Below are 3519 nucleotides of genomic sequence, written 5' to 3'. Positions count from 1 at the left end.
CCAACTGAACAGTGTTCCAGACTGAATACCACGGTTTCTTGCACTCATTACCTTTGATTATTTTGGGCCCCTGATATTTCACCTTTCCCATGTCTAACATTTATATTTAAGCCCCTTTGTATTACGTCTTATTCCATTTGGATGGAGTGAGCTAGTTCCAGTGAGTGACCTAAAAGATCTTTCCCCTCTAAATTAATTTCGTATGTGGATTTTCATATTTCTGTTCAACATACAATTTTCCCTGATACACATAAGTCCCTTGGTTAATGTGTTTAGAAAATGAACTAATGAGTCATTTGCAGCATGAAATGCACCGTGAATTTTTGTTTTATGATGTTCTGCAAATATTTGACCCAAGGCATTCACTGAGTCATATGCGGCATAAGGACTGTGCTGTACAGACATTTCAGAGACAGATCAAAATGTAACCTGCCAGGAAAACCATCATTGCTTCAGCTACTGCTTCATAAAAGTCACTGGTACAGATATTGAAAACGAACTTCTGTATTATCTTTTTGAAGAGGTTCAATTGAATTGAGGTTGGGAATACTATGTATCAATGCTCTGCTTTCCACTAGGGAAAAAGAATCTGTTCATACTGCTTCCTTCCAGGGTATTTCTGCAGAAATCCTGCTGGATAATTTCATTCTTTTTTCCCACCCTTCTTTTTCTTCTTTATATCTGGGTTAGAGAATAGATAGTTTGGGTTTAGAACTGAAATATTTCAAAATGATTCAAATCCTTAGTGTGACAATTTTAGGTCCAAAATGAAGTGGTAAAACCCAAGTCATATAAAAGCTGGGATATAAAGTCAGCATTCTTGACTTTCAATACAGTGTTTGTTTGTTTATAGCATAACTATAAAATCGCCCCAAATTAGGAGTAATGACTGTTACCCGGCACCCAACGATTTGAGGAATCAATGCTTGTTACTGATAAGGTGTTGTTTATAAGTTTTGCAGTCTCTGTATGTTTCAGCTATACTTATGTATTGATTGATTTCACTAAGTCATATAATTCAAGAGTTGAGGTATTTTCCCTGTATACATGTAGAATATTGTAGCTATTTAAAATGTATTGTTTTAATTAATTTTTTTAACATTTTGACAGATTGGTTTCAGTACTCAATCAATATGAAAATAAAAATGCAGCCAGACTTTGAAATTTAGAGGAACTAGGATCTCAGTCAAGTTTTGAACTCCAGGTTTAGTAGTAATGCAATTATGTAGAGGAGCAGGTGGTGGTTGGATTTAACCAATCACAGTCCAAATCTCTGCCATAATGTTCTTGTTGCTGAATTTCATCAAATTAAGACACCATTGATTATAAATAGTATCCCAAATTCAGGGATGCATTAAAGTGAAACAAGGCCACCTTAGAATCTAAGACATATATTGGGTTTTTGGAAAAGTCATGACGTATTTTTTCTGTTTTTTTGTTGCAAAAATGTGTCATGACTTTTCCGACAACCCAATAGTATCTCCATGATTTGGGGTCAGCCCAGTAATAATCTCTTTGAACTTTGATTTCTTTATCTGTTAGAAATGTGAATGAACAATACTAACTTACTTAAAAAGGTATTAAGATTTGAAGAGATATTACAATAGTCATATGAGAAAGCATGTAAAAATGTAGAGCCTTATTTTCAGGACTCAGGAAATGCCTCAGTTTTTCAAGATAACTTGTTTACATTTCGAGGGAAAAATACTTCCTCTTAAGAAATGCAAATAAAAATGTAGTTTGGGTCACATTTTCCTTTTAAAAGAAAACAGAAGCCTCTATCACATGAAAGAACTAAACACAGAGTAGATAAAAATAAAAATCATTGTTGTTAAATTACTGGTAACGGGGATAAGAAAGAAATAACCAAAGAAGGACCTGCCAACTTATGACAACATTGAAGTTTAATAGGAGTGTTGACATGATAACTATATAAAAATAAAGCTCATGGCCACCTGCTACTTTTCTCTAGCTTTTTTTTAGTCTGCCTTTGTCCTGAGTTCTAAAATCATTCTTTGGTCAGAAGTTCCTACTCTATTTGAATTAGCACTTTGTTTTTCCATAATACTAAGTTTTATACATTTCATAGTCAAAGGTGAATCTATGCCTTAAAAAGACATTGAGAATCATTTAGAAACTATGACCTAAATATGGTAGCAGAGTATTTAGAGTATAATGAGGAATAAAAAAGCTGCAGATTGAATATTTTGAAGGAAGAAAAATAAAAAGGAATGTATAAATGTCTTTTCTAAATTACAAATATAGAAAGGAAAACCCTAATAAGTTAGCTTAATATCTTAATTTTCTATATGACTTGTTGAATTTGTGTTTAATTTTAAAAGGTATACATTTCACATTCATAGGGAAAAGGGATAAACTTTATTGAATGGTTACACTGCCATGAACTTGGAAATTTGTATGTACTACTGTGTTTAATCATTCAAGTAAACCTACTGAATAGATTAAAAACCAGGATTCAAAATCACAGCTGGCGTTTTTAGCACTTGTGGTTCACAAGGCTCAAAAACACAAATATCTATTTAATGAAATATTTTATGTATTTTGGGATAAAAGGTGCATAATACATAAACTTGTTTTAATTAAAATTTTGACTAAATATTTTAAAATTGCTGCGGCTTCCCTTTTAATACCTGTCAGATTAATATTCTTAAGTATGTGGTTCACCTTCCAAAATTGTAATATCTACTAGTAATTTAACAAGTATGTATTTTATTTATCTTTGTGAGAACAACTAAAACAAAATAGCATTATGTGCCTCTATGTTTTTAGCTGTGCAAATTATTGAAAGATTTATCTATAAATAGTAAAAATCACTACTTTAAGATGCCTTATGTATTTCATTAAATAAAATTGTTTGGCTATATCAGTATATATTAATTTACTTTTTCCAGGAAAACTGATTCAGTCAAGTCTTTTCTGCTACTGATTAAAATCCTGATTAAATTTGAGTTGTTTTAAATCAAATCCCCTCTAATTTATTGTGCTATGATTTAATCTCTTTCTAATCTCTAAATGGTAACTGAACTCATCACCTAAATTCCTAAATATTTCATGTATTTCTTTTAAAAGGCAAACAAATGGTCTTTTTCTATACCATTTTTCATTCGGTGTCTTTTGTTTGAAGGTACATTTTCTAAGTGTTTTGTGATCTTTCCTGCTGTCTGAAGTCTAAGCCTAGAATTATGCCTCGTCAGTAAGTTGTGAGAACAAACCTGTTAGTCACAAATCATGGGTTTAATCATTGTTCATTTTAATTAGAAGAAATTCAAATGAATCTATAGCTTTTAATATCTGTCAGAACCACAAAGTTTTTGTTTGTCCATTTTCTTTTCAAGAGTCTAAACCAGAGCTGTCTAGTAGAAATGTAATATGAGCCACGTATGTAATTTTAGATTTCTTAGTAGCAAGATTAAAAAAGGAAAAAGAGGTAAAATTGCTTTTAATAATACATTGTATTTAGCTCAATGTGCAAAAAATATTATCATTTTAATTCGTAAG

This window comes from Hipposideros armiger, unplaced genomic scaffold (genome assembly GCF_001890085.2).
Source record: "Hipposideros armiger isolate ML-2016 unplaced genomic scaffold, ASM189008v1 scaffold_1526, whole genome shotgun sequence".
Taxonomy (NCBI): Eukaryota; Metazoa; Chordata; class Mammalia; order Chiroptera; family Hipposideridae; genus Hipposideros; species Hipposideros armiger.
The sequence above is the reverse complement of the archived record's forward strand: the minus strand, read 5'-3'. Positions refer to the sequence as shown.